This window comes from Bacillus rossius, chromosome 12 (genome assembly GCF_032445375.1).
Source record: "Bacillus rossius redtenbacheri isolate Brsri chromosome 12, Brsri_v3, whole genome shotgun sequence".
NCBI lineage: Eukaryota > Metazoa > Arthropoda > Insecta > Phasmatodea > Bacillidae > Bacillus > Bacillus rossius.
Genome location: NC_086339.1, coordinates 54545002 through 54561193, shown reverse-complemented (window position 1 = coordinate 54561193; position 16192 = coordinate 54545002). Strand labels below are relative to the sequence as shown.

The window sequence follows — 16192 nt, the reverse complement described above, 5'->3', positions numbered from 1 at the left end:
TCCAACTGCTTGCGTTCATTCTTGGCAATGTCGACTGCCCGCACTATACCACTCTAGCACCGATGATGCCGCCGAGGACGCCCAACGCACATAAAAGTAGAGGTAGAAATCCACCACTAGTCGTCTTGCCGAAAGTCTGTCTTTTTTGCTTGGCTTTTTGCACTCTTGTACCAGTCTTGCGATGGGTCTTGAAGGGCCTGGCTTGACCAATACCCATTCCTAATTTGGTTTTTGCCTTCATGATTTTGGATACGCCCCACGTCACGATTTTCTCTCGAAGTCCTGCGTCTGGCGATCAACTTATATCTTCGGCTTCCTGTGTCAGTATCTCGTCAGCTCAGTGCCTTGATTCCAGATCATTCCTGAGGGAATAGTCCATATCGTGCTGCTTGCACTTTTCGTCATGAGAATTAATGCCTACGTCGCCTCGAGCTAGTCGTTTGGCTAGTTTCGTTTCTGGACCACATAACCTGCATCCTAGAATATGTGGCGCGAAAGGCATATAATTTATCAGCGAGTTAAGTAGTCCTGCGCCGATGTTTTTCTTGTTCTTACCTCTTAGAGGCATTACGCGCAACTGAACGGAAAGTATAAATGCGTTTGCTTTTAAAACAGTTTCGTCAGTACCATGCAAGTCTTAGAAAAGAAACAAGCATGTTTTCCCATGCGCATCATGCAAGACGACGAAGCCAGTGCGCGTGATTCGCGACACTGATCGTTATTGCCTTCTACCGTACGATGCATTATGGCAGGCCCGTCCAACTGCGGCAAAACGTGCGTTCTACTAAGTTCGTTGGGGAACTAAACGATCTTAGGTTCAAAAATGTGCACTTTTATTCCAAGACGTTGCAACAGCCAAAGCGCCAGCGTCTGGCCACGATTCTACGATCGGTGGATGGTCTGGAGTATTTACTTCTACCGATAGTGCAAATGTGGTGCCTTCTTCGTGAAGCAAGAGACAATTCCGTAATGGTTTTCGAACATCATGTGCGAGAAGCAAGGAATAATTGAAGAGTACATTTCCATTGGTAGACATGCCAAAGTAGACTTCATTTACCTGTATCAGACGTTCAGTCGTTTACCGAAACACTTCCTACGTTTCAACGCGAACAATATGTACTTTTTCGCATGGACGAACTTAATTTACATCACGCATGTGACGATCATGTAAACACCGACATGACTTTCCAGGAATTCAAAGACGTGCTGTTTATGCTGGAAAAAAAAAACGAGCATGGATTCCTAGTTATAGTTGGACTGGCGTCTATATAAGGTCAGGTACAGACAAGGTTTTGATCAGTTTATCGTCAAACATGAGTAAGACAATTTCGTAATTCGGTCGTAGCAGTTGTGATTTACGTACTGTTCTCGTGTCTTACGACGCCGATATACGCAAATAAATTTCGCTACTGGCTCAAAAAATTGATAGTGTGAAAAACGAATTACTAAAGTACTTGCTAGCTATCGACCCGTGGTTAGAAGCCTCGAATTCTCGAATGTGTAAAGACGCGACGATTTGAGGGCCTTTCATAGTAGTCTGAAGACATCACTAACTCCTTTGGCAACGAAAACAGATCTTGTTAACCACAGGGAAGATGTTTCTGCGGACGAATAAAAAGTATGAAAGGAAATTTTACAAAAAAATTTTAAGCCAGTACCTACAATGTCGGACTTGGCCAGTCTGTTCGTGAAAAATATCTACTTGCTAGGCGAGCCAGACTTGCACGTGAAGGAAAATGAAGATATTTAAACCAATCACTAGTCTTCTTGACTAACTTAAAAATTAAGAATAAGGAAGAGCCTCTCATCACGGTGAAGATAAGAAGACGTTCATGAGATGCCTACTGCAAAGAAGAGGAAATATAAGTCAGCTCCAGATGAAGACTACGAGTACAGAGTCTATGCACAAATTCTGATAAACCCCCCCCCCCCCCCCAGGAATTTCTAGGTCAAATATTACGAATTTCGTAGGTGATGGCCATATCGGCTTACCGGAGCCTGGCAGACTAGGAATTTAAGTCACTCTAAGGATTTTTCATCACGATTTATTAAATAAGTAGTTTTTACCTTGAATAAACATTTAGGTATTTATCAAGGATCGAACCAATCATTATTTTAAGATATGATTTTTGTATGATTATTGGAATTTTTTCTGTATTTTTAGGTAAATAATGGAGAATCTGAAGAAGGCAGCGGTTCTTGCAATAAACGAATACTGCACTATAGCAGGCAAAAAAGAAACTAATATAGCCCCATTTTTTTTGCCCTCACTGGTTTCTAACCGGGGACTTTACAATGTATCTATGTGTGTTTTTTTAAATAAGATTTTATAAATTAATTTTTTTTCCGTAATTTATTTTTGATGAAAATTGCTAGTGTTTAAGATGGGAGACTTTTGTCCAAATAACGGAGTTTTTTTATTAATTTAATTAATTAATTTATAATTTAAAAAAAATGTTAAAATCTGATAATATTCACGAATTTTCATGGTGGTTGGCTTTACGAAAAATGCAACATTAGAGATTGAGGTGTTAGATGTCAGAAAGTTCTAGAATTCAAAATGGCGGAATATTCTATTAACCAAAGTGGTGGATAAACAAAATGGCGGATCCAAAATGGCCGCCGGGTCATAATTTTCTTTTAATAGTTACCCATGAATAAGTGAAATCTTCTAAGTGGCATCGAACCATCGAGAAAGAAAGTGTTGATTAACGCGTTAGTAAAATTTTTGGAAAATAGTTTTTTTTTGTTTGTGGTTATGAAAATGCTGGGTGAGTTATGCCCGAGAGAGTCTGCCACGAATTACGTTAAGAAATGCGTCCAATATTGTGGCAGTTTTAAAACACTGCAGTGTCCATTGCGTAGTTGAACTTATTGCGTGTGAGAAACTGTGAATCCTCTATGCCTCAACATTTCCTTGAACACAAGTCATCCACAAAGGAAACTGTGAAGACGAGCGAAAGGCATCGGCGACTTGTATGATGATTGCGAGCGGTAATGAACCTGCGCGCGGACATGACGGGACGCGTGCCGGGTGATGGACGGCAGGCATTGTTCCGGCGGCCCGGCCTGGCGGGGTGTCGCAATCCCGCAGGTATTAGTCCGCTCCCCGACCGAGCGCTCCAGTTGAGTTCCCCTCCCCTCCACGGGGCCGGCCCCCACCCCGCCGGCGCGAGGGCGAGACGGCCTCAGTCAGGCGACGGCCGAGCGGCGGAGCGGGAGCGCGTGTGCGATGCTGCGGAGTGCGCGCGCCACGTGAGCACACCATGGTGGTGCTGGAGGACCCGGTGAGCCCCGAGCTGCCGCGCTGCACCATGAAGCTCGTGCCCAAGAGGTTCATCAACCTGCACCAGTGGCTGGGCCCGCTGTCCGTCAAGCAGATCAAGGATGGCCTGGTACGTCACACGCTGTCGTTCACCTTGAAACACTGTTTGCTTGTTATTTCCTGCACAAAATTTGTAAACAGTCTCCGTTTACTAGTCCCTGTGGCTATCACGTCTCTAAAGCCTTCATTCGCACACGACACACAGGTTCCAAAAATTCCAACTTTTTTGTTATTTTTGTGGAAATTTTCATTTTCAAGTATTCGCATTTTATCATTTATTTTATATGAAGTTAAATTCAAGCATTTAATTTTCCAATTTAGTCTTGAATGATTAGGAATGATTAACTACAATGTTTTGCCTCGCAAATAAGGACAATTTTTAAATTAGTTTCTCTTGGTATCTTTGAAATGCACGTATTATAACAATCGCTATCCACTCTTATGCCGTTGACTTAAATCTTGGACTTATTGAAAGTTGGTTGGTCGCCAACAGAAATTCGGCGCACGGAGAAAACAGTTTCACTTTCTGTGCGCCTTTGCGTTCTGTATTTCTGTGCGTGCGCTATTTTTCGATGTAGCAACTGCTATCTGTTTGTGTGTTGTTCAACTTGCTTGCGTATGTGCTGTGCGCGTGTGTCGTGTGTAGTCCGGCAAGCCGCATGCTGTTGCCAGTCGCGGCCTGCAGGTCGCGAGCACTGGTTCCGGTGTGGTAACAGGTCGAGAAGGCGCATTTACATTCCTACCATCAGTTATGTACTTTTAAAGTTTAGTTAATCTGTAACTTACGGCATACTTTCGCCATATTCGTAGGGCAGGCTGGGTTGGATTGTGAGTGCGCAAGGCTCGGCGGACACACGGCTGCAGGTCGCCACGAGTGTCTCGGTGGCCCACTCCTTGTGTTATACTGTGACATGCACACTGAGGCGAGTTGTCATCAAGCAAACAAACTTCAATCGCGTCTAGTCTTTCAGAGCCCCGGCTCGAATAAGTTTCAACTCAGGATGAGATTTCGTTAATTAGGGTCACCATTTTCTTAAAGCACACTAAGAAAAAGTTAAACGTTTGCTGTATTGATTCGCATGAAACTGTTAGATAACAGATTTTAAATGTTACCTGCACTTGCCATGCTGCGGTGATGAAAAACGTGATTGGCCAATGAGGGTTTTTTGGACCCCCCGCAACACGCTTCTACCGCAGATGGCTGCAGTGTCGGGATGCTTGGCAAGGCGCACCCTCGGTGCGTGCCACGTGCCACGTGCCGGCGACCTCCTTTGGCCAGGCCTTTTCGATATACAAGCTACGCACCAGCGAAAAGTTACCATTGTTAATTTCGCGACGACTTCAATTTTTTTTTTGCCCGAGGGACTTTTAAGTAGGGTAATTATGTTTCTTCTATAATGCAATGATTTAGTTATTTTTCTCACGGGCCAAACGCACTGTTTAAAATTTTCACCTTAAAATGACGTAGAACGCCGATTACAAATCCAGGGATCTTGGTAAATTTAGTTATCTTCGTAAATCTACGGGTACTGTGTTCATTGACGTTGAACATGAATCCACGAAGAAAAAAAACTTGGTAGACTAGCAAAACATTCAAAAACTTGTTGAGACACCTGCAAAAACACTCATTACTTTTACGAGTTTGTTCACCTTAAAAAAAAAAAAACTGTTTGACGTCGGAAGACTCGGTTATATAAGATACCGAAGATGTTTGTTTGCAAGAGTGTGGTTGGTCACAAACAAGTCGGTGGAATAGAGGAGGAAGCAGCGGCTGCCGGGACACAGCTCTCCACGCTCTCGGTTTTGGCTGTTTCGAGCGGTTGTCATGCACGAGGCTTTGTCACCTCTATGAAGAAAAAAACGGTCCCATGATCGTAATGTGATACGTTGTAATATATCCACCAGTTGTCAAGACTTAGGGCCCGAAATAATTTTTGTTTATTGCCATTTTGCGTAATTACGCAAGGGTATATTTCCTTGCCAAGGTCCGTCGCTTGCGTAACGAATTGGGCTGGACGTCCACCACAAGCGCGCTCTGTTTCGCGAGGAAATGTCACATTTGTGTAACAAACGGTCTCTTTGAAGTGCGCCTGAGCGGAACGAGCGATTGCACGCGTTGTTTGGCCCGGCGCTCGCCAGGAATGCGTGGTTCGCCGTTCTGCAGGGGCATTGTTCGCGGGCATGCGCACTTTGCTTGATTTTTTGACAATTTTTCTTAACTTTTTTGTTCTCTCTGAACACTTGTGGCAAGGGTTTGCATTATTCTCTATATAATGTGTTTCGCTTTATTCCGTGCATTTCATATTGTTGTTGACTGGCGTGTGAATGTGCAACTATACAGACCGCAGTTGGGCGTGCTTGTCCGCTGGCGGGCGGCACAGATCCCCTGGAAGCGTGTCGAGGGCGGCGGGCAACCCAGTCCTCGTGCACTTCCAGTCGGAGCGATCATAACTTGAGAAGTTAGGGGAACAAATATTACCAATGCAATCTAAAAATAATTGAGCTTAAAACATTGTAATTGGTAAATCGTTAGTTAAAACTCTCAATTAAAAAAAAACACACAACATAAAATTGTATAACTGAAGCACGTAACAGAAAAAACACAACTTACAAACTCACTAACTAGAAAAACACAATTTTGAAACACACGCCTTACGAACACGCAAACTACAAACACGTAACTTACGAACACGCTAACTAGAAACACAAAAATTTTAAAAACACAACTTACGAATGTATACTTACGAACGTGTAATTTACGAACATGTAATTTACGAACGTGTAATTTACGAACGTGTAACTTACGAACGCATAACTTACGAACGCATAACTTACGAACGCATAACTTACGAACGCATAACTTAGGAACGCATAACTTAGGAACGCATAACTTAGGAACGCATAACTTAGGAACGCATAACTTAGGAACGCATAACTTACGGACTGATAACTTGGAAAAACAACACCGAACCGCGTAACTGAAATAAGTTGGTAACTTGACTGTAAGTTAGACGTGGCGGAATGGTACGTAACAACCACGAAAGCCAAGGATGTGCGGATGTGCGGATGTGCGGATGTTGCCGGAGAGGTAGAGTGGCGCCCGGCCGTCGCAGAGACGAGAGCTGCGGCCGGCACTCCGCAGAGGCCACCGAGGTCCTAGTCGGGCAGGTTCGTCAGCTGTAATTAAGCCCGGTTTAAAGTTTAGCTTCGTGGGGAGGTTGCGCCACGCTGGAAATTGCTTAATTTATTCCCCAGCACGCGCTGATTCTTATCCGCAGCTCGTTATTTCCGCCAGACGCGCTCGAGTTCGCCGGCAGCCCGCGCAGTCTTCACACGTTTCAGTGTTTGGTGGCTTGTTGTGGCTGTAAACCTGCCAGCTCGTCTAAACACTGCCAATTCTATTTTCACTGTACATGTTTCTCTTTCGTGTTGATTTGAATACTTTGAATTGTGGCAATAGGCTACGCGGAAGTAAACATATAAAAACTCCCTAAATCTACTGTAATGATACTGCTAGGTATTGCTGTATTTCGTTTTAATTTAAGGTCATAAAGTGCATAATGTGGCATATTGTGTTGGCATATTCCATATTAAAATATAAAGTCTGGTTTTCACTGTTAGTATTTTGATTTTAACTGTCTACATTATATGACTACCTTCGATAGTTCTATATAAGCATTTCAAACACACGGTGGCCTCGTTAGATATCGCGGCGACTTGGACGCAACGGAATGTCCAGGTTTCGAGGAGATGCCTGCGTGACTTATTCTGACTGCCAAATTGCTTCTACGTGCCGAAACGATCGCAATTATTGACTATTCGTCCATCGCGTTCGACGGCGCAAGCGTCACTTTCGCCAGCGATTGATGGATATTATAGCGTTTCGAAACGCTGCCATTTCCGTGTGAAAGTTTTTGTTTCCGCACTCACCACAATACAGAGACCGATAACCCGCTACATTCGTCATGGTAGCGCCTAGCCCCTAGCCTTTTGCTCGTACTACTTGTGTGCTGGTGTTTGGCCACCTTTTGGCAGCCTCAAAATGAATGCTGCTTCCACGCGAGGTCACCAGGGACGACGGTAACTAAACTATTTTATTCGCTAGTGTATGTAGGTAAGAAGTGAGGGCTTGTTAACACTTGAAGCCAAAATGAAAACCTTCCTCCACATCTTTGTCTGAACAGCAAACAATTTTTTTGACGTGATAACGTCTTATAAATCGATGAAAGCCGGCTGCACGCACGAAAAAAGCATGACTCATTGTCACGTTCCGCCTGAGCCGAGTGTGCAAGAACCGGCCAACCACCGTGCGAGAAAATCTTCTGTAATATCGAACAGGTTAAAGTGGGCTTTTAAACTAATTGTTCGTGATTATATTTAAACAAATTATTTAAATTAAATTTGCAAAAAACTGTAAATAATATTTGAATATTAACAAATTTTGCAATTTTTCATCAATGTTTTCTTATGACGTTATCACGTAAAATTATCGTCCGTAAACTGAATTTACAGGCATTATGATGAAGTTTGACGCAAATTGTTGGCTCGGTTGTTGTAATGTTGACCAGCACTAACACGAGGCATGCTGCCCGGTGGCCCCGCCCGGCGGCGAGGACTGCGCTAATGAGCTGCCGCCCACGAGTGCCGTCATTAGGGCGCGAGTCTGCCCTCTCTCGCTTTACCGGAGTCATCGGGGGTCGTAGCGCAACACTGCTCAGTAGACATTTCATAGTAAAACATCACTGAATGCTGTAAAATGACATGAAATACTTTTTTACCAACACATTTGTTTACTCCTTGAATGTTGTATGACATTATTTAGTGTAACTGCGGCACTGGCGCCGACTCAATGAAGGGTTGTTAAAGCTAAGCCGCAGCCCACGAGACTGCGCAGGCGAACCAGCGGTCTGCTGTCTGACGAGGTCTTCAGGTGGATTGTTGGCGATTCTGTTTTTGGAAATCGTGCGCAATGGCTTTTCCACTAAGTTTTAAGGGTTTTGTTTTGAAATACTACTTGGTTTCTTTCATGATAACTATATACGACGGACAGACGTGCTTTAGTAGCCGATTATGTATTTTGAAATGTGCGATGTGCCTCAGATCCACACACACAATATTGTTGCCAGTTCGTCTGTGATAAGGGAAAATTTCCCATCAGAACTGACACGCTATTTTTAATTTGTTGGACAGATTCTTGCTAAAATTGGTAACTTGTGAATGAAGGAATACATAGCAGATGGGAAAGTGTGTGGTTATGGAGGCAATAACACCGTGCCATCGTGAAAGTGCCACACGACCCAGCGCCGCGAAGTTGGCAGTTACGGCCAAAGGCGTGGGTCCATGTTTGGAAGCGTTGCTTCGTAACCCGTCGCGTGGAACCCGCGTAGGCGCGCGCGTTGGCGTCGGGGCGACTTGTACCTGTCTGCGCGCCCGGCGTCCGGCCCCTGCGCTGCACGAGGTCACCGAGGCGCGGCTGTGGCTGTGGCTGTGGCTGTGGCTCTGTGCTCGCCGGAGGCCGCGGCGGGGACATTGACCCTGCCGCCCGTGGCTTGACCGGGTTACCGTTAGGGTTCCTCCTCCCCCTCCTCCCCCGGCCCCGCTGCAGCCGCGATGGCAGTTTTCCACCAGAAGTAAGCGCAGAATCGCCGGGGACACGCCTCCAGATGCCGGGAGCGCTGTCTTGGCCGAGGTGGCCGAGGTGGCCGAGTGCTCCGGCTCCATGGTCACTGGTCCTCGTGACCTTCGTGCTGGCGCGTGGGGACGGTCAGTGCCTCGCGTGCATTTCAAACCAACCAGCCTGAACTACGTATCAGTGTCCTGGCCCGTCACGAACAACAATTTATTAACCATGTTTCCGTGCGAAAATTGAAATAAATTTGATGTTCGAACGTTTCTAAAATGCCTTGCACGTTACAAACAAACTGCTGTAGCTGGGGGAAAAAAAGTCTGTTAATTAACGTGCAGTTGGGTCGTCAGCGGAAATACCGCACGATTAACATGAAACAGTGATAAATATACATGTAAAATAGTTACAATAATTATTTGAATGATAAAAAAACGGTAATTACAGGTGTCCGGGGTGTTGCTAGTACTATAGAGCATCACATCATCGTGGAAAATAATTGGCGCTTTCTCTCTCGACTCTCGACTGCCGTTAGCGTTTGTTGTCCTTGTTTTTGAGTGCCTGTTTCCATACATCATAGTCATTTATGATTGTATTTTTTGGATTAAGAGTTTTTGTACATTGCTTTGGAATATGCATCAGGCGATATATATTTTGCATACTGAATGCCATTTTAAGAGACCGAAACACAAAAAGAAAACCAAAACTATCTTCTTCACTGGGAACTGCCGGGCGAGCATGGTTCTCATTTTCGCCCGTCATAGGGATTACGCGTCATCGGCATGACACTTCGCTACTAAAAGCGAGCATGGATCTTTTTTCGCCTTCTGGAAGACGCCTTAGCTACGACATGCCCGTCATACGTAAGGCGCAATGGCTTGTCAGTCATAAACCCGTCATACAGCCGACTACGTGTGTAACTTTCATTTAATACTGGGAAATAATTCTTTCAAATGAGTTAAATAATATATTTTCGTGAAATTTATGGTTTTGCCTCAATTCTATTATATTATATATGCGATATATACGATGTATCTAAAAAAAAAAAGTTATGTTTTTCTCTGAACAAACTTCGAAACAACTTGTTTCTGATAATAATCACGCCGCATAAATAAATAGCTTCTATGTTTCGTGTGAATAAGATACCTACATTGATTCCTTTTCTCGTTATTTTTAACTGCACAATACTCAGTTTACCAAAATATATCATACTAAAAAAACTGCCAATGTGCCTACTTTTGTCATATCATTTAATAAAAAAATAAAGGTCAGGACAAAATAACGTAATATTTCAACTAGATAGAAGATAACATCACATTAGTTAATTATTCAACATCACATTAGTTAATTATTCTGTGTAAATACCTATAAGCGTGTGGCTTATTAAACTTCTAAAAACAACTAATTTCCCCTTCCGCTTCCTTACGTGTAATAAAAAAAATCACCTGTAAAAATATGATACATGCATTGATAAGGTTGAAAATACACAAGAATGCCGCTGATAAATACATAATAGTCTGATGTTTATTTTAAACCTTTGTTTTATCGCATTTTAAACAGAAAGCATTTCCTCCAAAGATTTACTGACTTTTAGGTTAGGCCTACTCCCCACCCTCGTTGGTGGCTAGGTTTGCTCCTGCTGTATCGCATATTGAAACGTATTTTATTCACCTAAGATTCGCTCAAATACTTTCAGTATGATAAAATGGTAACAATGTAGGAATAATAGTGTTTCACGTAGAGTTCAGAGGTTTTGTGTTTATAGTTCATACGAAAATTGTAATTTGTGAGATGAGCGGCTTGTGTGAAAAGAAAGTAATTAATTCTGTTAAAGGGTATTTTTAGTTCCTCTACTCTTCTAGTAGTTATAAAATGCAGACACAATACTGTCAACTACAGTTGACTTAATAAATTATATTCAGGCATTTAATTAACAACACCGACTTCGTGTTATATTGTTTCAAGCTTGCAAGATGCTAAATAAATAATATCAGCGTATTCACCCAATACATATGCTACGGTACAAAATAGTGTTAATAAAACTTGCAGTGCATTAGAAAATATGCTATAAACAAGTCTAAGGATAATGTAATTAAATATAACAGTATTTTTTGAACAGTCTTTAAAGGACGTATAGTACACACCGAGTTGTTTCGCTACCTTCAAATCGACAAATTAACTTAAACGGTGACGAAAATTACCAAATAATGATTAAATGAAGTCTAGTATTGTAATGTTTCACCTCGAGTCACAAAAGTGTTTTTAAATTATTTTTTTTTCATCATATGATTTAAAGTAATAACAACTGACCATTGAAAACAAAATTAATAATAACGGGCAACACGGTTCACAAGATCGCTAAATAATATTTTCATATTAAAAACTACAAACTTTCACAGTTTCTAATGCACTCCTTAACCTTCTTATATACTATTTAATAATCATAAAAGACTTTGCTATGTAAAATGATTTTATTATACCTGTATTTTGAGACTGAGACGTGACGGGTGTTTTACTGGGCAAAAAAGTCTGTTAAACTTATAGTTACGGAAAACCAACAGGCGTACAATGAAAAATGATATAAATATTGAATATAGGGAACCTGGGGCAGAATGGGGAAGCGGGGCATAACGGGGTACCACGATTTTATCGTCAAAAACGTGCTGCCACTTGTTATGTGTAGATGGAAGTTAAACTCCAAAGTGAAACGCAACACCACAGCGTATCCGGAGCCATCTTTTTGTTTGCAGTTCGTTAGAAGTGGTAGTATGCTGTTTCAGACTGTGTGTTTTGCAATATTTACGTGATATTCTAGCCAAGGTAACTAAATATACTTACTTATTTAAAATTTATACTTATACTAATTAAAAAGTGCATGTCTTTAGCGACAATTTATGAATTCCATCTAATTTTTTAGATAAGTACATTTTTAGCTAGAAGGTTGTAACCAAAAATGTTTCTCAAGGGGCAAAACGGGGTACCTACTACCCCATTTTGCCCCATGTTTGTTTAACTAAATACTGAAATGACAATTTGTGATATTCTGCATAGATTATTTATTCTAAAAAATCTACTTATATAAAATGTACAAATCAGTGTCTCTGAAATTCTACGGCATCCTGAAATTTCTCTTCGAAAACCTGAAGCTACATCGGCGGCACGTGCAATGGGCTTCAATAAAGTAGCAGTATAGAAGTTTTTTGATCTCTTAACAGAGGTTGTTGACAAATATGGCCTCACTGCAGATAAAATTTATATTGTTGATGAGACGGGAATCACTGTTAATCCCAAAGGTCATTCCCGAATTATTTCTCAGAGGGGTAGTCGGCAGGTTGGTACTGTGACTTCAGCTGAAAGAGGGGAAACTGTAACAGCAGAAATTTGTTTTTCGGCTGCTGGTGTTTATATACCACCTGTGCTAATCTTTCCAAGGAAAAGGATGCAACAAGAGTTTCAAACAGGACTACCTCCTGGATCATGGGCTGAGGTTGAAGATAAAGGATGGATCACAAAGGAATAATTTATTTCATGGTTTAATAATTTGTTATCTTTTCTAGAGCATCCAATCAATCACCAGTGCTTATCTTGCTTGATGGGCATGCATTTCATACTAAAAACCTTCAACTAATTGATACAGCCCGGAAAAATGGTGTTATTTTATTGTGCTTTCCTCCTCACTGTTCCCATAGTCTACAACCACTAGATGTATCATTCATGAAGCCCCTCAGCAAGTATTACGAAGATGAAGTGAGGAAATGGTTGCGTTCTCATCCTGAACGCGTAGTGACGTTATTTCAGCTTGCATCTCTGTTTGGATCAGCTTACTTGCAGGCTGCAACTATGTTGACTGCCATCAATGGTTTTTGGAAGACTGGGATCTGGCCTTTTGATGGGAATGTGTTCACTGAAGTAGATTTTCTTCCTGAAGATCCCACTGACATAGGTTTACTAGCTGATGGTCCTAGCACTGTACCACCTCTGCAAATTCCTCCCACAGATGACCCTCAAGAAGGGTGCTCTAACTCGGCAGATGCAGAACATCAACTTCAACGCCATTGCCTGAAACATCCTTTCAAAGTAGAGCTACTCTCTTCACTTTCCCAAATTGTTCTCCTGAAAATGTTCTACCTGTCCCCAAAGTAGTACAAGACGAAAAGAGGAAAACATGTAAAAGGGGAACAACGGCTATTTTTACTGCATCTCCCTATAAGGCAGAATTACTAGTAATACAGAATAAAAAGACCAAAAAATTGACACGAACAGCACAGAAACAGCTCAATTTAGATGAGCGCAAAAAGAAAAGAAAGAAAAACATAGTCTCCTCTCCTCAAGTGCTCAATAAGTGAGAGTGAAGAAAGTCAAGATGACGATGTGGAGTGCCTGTACTGCAATGACTTTTATTCTAAGTCAAATGAAGGATGGATAAGTTGTTCAAGATGTTTAAAGTGGGCTCACAATTCGTGTGCTGGTGTTGACAGTGATGATGACGAAGTGGTTCACATCTGTTAATCCTGTGCACACTAACTACCATAAATTTATGTATTTTCATTCAACATAATTGTATGCTCTTATTTAATGCTTAATGTTAACTATTATTAAACTTATTTAACTTATTTAGAAAATTCAAATTATTGGTTTCCAAATTTATTATAACTATACCCCATATTGCCCCATACTAGGGGCAAAATGGGGCAAAATGCACTTTCTTATTTAAATGATGATTATTAAAATCAATAGTAATTTATAATTTTCAGTTTATGATTTAGTTATTCTTCATAGACTAAAGTATCATTTTTACATAAAATTTATCAATTTGTAACATTTCTAACTACATTTATTACCTTCCAACCATTAGATACCCCATTTTGCCCCAGGTTCCCTAGTTGTGGAAAATATATAATTCGATAGACACATCATGCCTAAGTTTTATGAATGTCCGCAATCTTGTTTTCGTGTAGGTAGTTTTCTATTTGGCTGTAAATTGCTAGCAATACACCAACTGCCAAATAAAACACCTCCTTTCTGTAAATTCACTGCCAACCTCTGCATATTATCGAATGCCGAGCCTTCATAGGTAAGACGCCTTAGCGAAGACGGGGGAGTTATGACGTTGGGTTCCATGCTCGCATTTTCCCGCGGCCGCACAGTGGGGCCAAATCCGAATTCCCTGGCCAAAAGTCTTAAAATTATTATTTTTTTTTTTCGCGAATTCCGTAGTTATATTTTGAAATATAAGTGTCCAGGGCATCAAGAATTGCACAAATCACTTCGTTATGACGAATAGTTTTTGCGCAGTAATTGAGAGAAGACAAAAAACTCAACTTTCAGAAAAAAATTAGGTAATAAAAACGTCGTTTATTGATTGACGCACTCACTTTTGGTTCGATATTTTAGAGTTCTCAGAGGTACTAGCTTAATATATGTTCTTTTCTGATTCTTAGGGTACATATTTCGTATCGGGAAAGCTACAACTACCTTGCAAATTAATGTATTTTAATAAAATAACGGTAAAATTTAAGTAAACCTAACTGTTCTTTGAGCTACAAAATTTCCCCCGATTTCCCCCATCCAGATTTTTGTGTTTTTAGGTACCCTAATATGTACCCTATATAGCCCTGAAAACGGCATTTGCTCAAACTTGCTCGTTTGAAAGATACACAATTTTTAATTTGCCCGTGGAGTATATTCAGCTGCGACGGTGACCGCCACGCGTGTTTTTGTTGGTTTTCGTGTTTTGACTAGAAAGTTTCGGAGGTGGTAAACAAAGAAGAATCATCTTTTTTATTATTCTTTGTTCACTCTTAGCTGAGTTCTGAAATAAACACAGCCGATCCTAAACAAACATTGTGAGTGGCTGCCGATCTCCATGCACAGTATGTAGTCGTGCGTAAGAAATAGTCACTTTTTATGTACCGTTTATAAATTTTTTTACCGTGACTATTTGCAAACAATAATTGTTATAAATCATTATAAATTATCACCATTAATCTGCAATATATTTCAATGTATTTTCTACAATTGTGTTAGCAGACGACATGTGTACACTTGATGCACGATTTACCAAGCACGCCCTGCGCTGCCTGGCGCTAGTTGTACTTCGGATTTTCGCGCGTACGGTTTTGTTTATTTGTCTGGCTGACGCCATGTCAGACCGAGTTTTGTAAAGCACAAAACGCGAAAGCCATTGGAAAGTACTAAAGACTACTATTAGGCATAAAGTGCATTGTTTTTTCTTCGCACCTATCTTAAACAAATTACTACAGTTTGTTAATGACGACCCTGACCTTCCTAATTTCAGAAGAGATAGCACCACTGCCAGCCAGTGATTAGGCCAGTGATTAGTATTATGTTATTATGGCGTCGGCCAGACAAATAAACAAAACCGTACGCGCGAAAATCCGAAGTATAACTAGCGCCAGGCAGCGCAGGGCATGCTTGGTAAATCGTGCATCAAGTGTACACATGCCATCTGCTAACACAATTGTAAGAAAATATATGCTTAAAACATTTAAATATATTGTAGATTAATGGTGATATGTTATAATGATTTATAACAATTATTGTTTGCAAATATACACGGTAAAAATATTTATAAACGGTACATAAAATGTGACTATTTCTTACGCACGACTACTGTGCGTGGAGATCGGCAGCCACTCACAATGTTTGTTTACAATCGGCTTTGTTTATTTCAGAACTCAGCTAAGAGTGAACAAAGAATAATGAAAAAGATGATTCTTCTTTGTTTACCACCTCCGAAACTTTCTAGTCAAAACACGAAAACCAACAAAAACACGCGTGGCGGTCACCGTCGCAGCTGAATATACTCCACGGGCAAATTAAAAATTGTGTATCTTTCAAACGAGCAAGTTTGAGCAAATGCCGTTTTCAGGGCTATATAGGGTACATATTAGGGTACCTAAAAACACAAAAATCTGGATGGGGGAAATCGGGGGAAATTTTGTAGCTCAAAGAACAGTTAGGTTTACTTAAATTTTACCGTTATTTTATTAAAATACGTTAATTTGCAAGGTAGTTGTAGCTTTCCCGATACGAAATATGTACCCTAAGAACCAGAAAAGAACGTATATTAAGCTAATACCTCTGAGAACTCTAAAATATCGAACCAAAAGTGAGTGCATCAATCAATAAACGACGTTTTTATTACCTAATTTTTTTCTGAAAGTTGAGTTTTTTGTCTTCTCTCAATTACTGCGCATAAACTATTCGTCATAACGAAGTGA

General features: G+C 41.0%; 1 protein-coding gene across 4 annotated transcripts in view; it reads left to right on the top strand.

The window, feature by feature from the left end:
* Positions 1–16192, top strand: part of LOC134537950 (maternal protein pumilio) — a 448094-nt gene that overhangs the window by 219033 nt on the left and 212869 nt on the right. The gene's annotated exons all lie outside the window — the stretch shown is intronic.